The sequence below is a fragment of the Mastomys coucha genome, unplaced genomic scaffold, assembly GCF_008632895.1.
Source record: "Mastomys coucha isolate ucsf_1 unplaced genomic scaffold, UCSF_Mcou_1 pScaffold5, whole genome shotgun sequence".
Classification (NCBI taxonomy): domain Eukaryota; kingdom Metazoa; phylum Chordata; class Mammalia; order Rodentia; family Muridae; genus Mastomys; species Mastomys coucha.
Genome location: NW_022196911.1, coordinates 112,910,835 through 112,911,183, shown reverse-complemented (window position 1 = coordinate 112,911,183; position 349 = coordinate 112,910,835).

Here is a 349-nt window from a genome sequence, read left to right as displayed (position 1 = left end):
ACCTTGGGTTGAGTCCCTCTGAAATTTTCCACTGTTTTCATGTCACGTTTCCTTGGTAACCCCCTCCCAGCCCCCAGCTTGTGATCTTTTCCTTAAATACTCCAGACTTCTTGTGCCTGGGGGTCGAACTCCTCTGACTGGCAAGATCATGAGATCGACCCCAGTAACGGTATCCCCAATAAACCTCATGTGATTGCAGCAAGTTTGGTCTCTCGTGAGTCATTGGGTGGTTGCGTTGTCCTGAGACTTGAGTGAGGATCTCCCCAGTTCTGGGGGTCCTAACACCTCTAAACAGTACATGTCCTCAAACAGGCCTCCCCTCACCACCCGAGTCTGTCAGTTGACATCA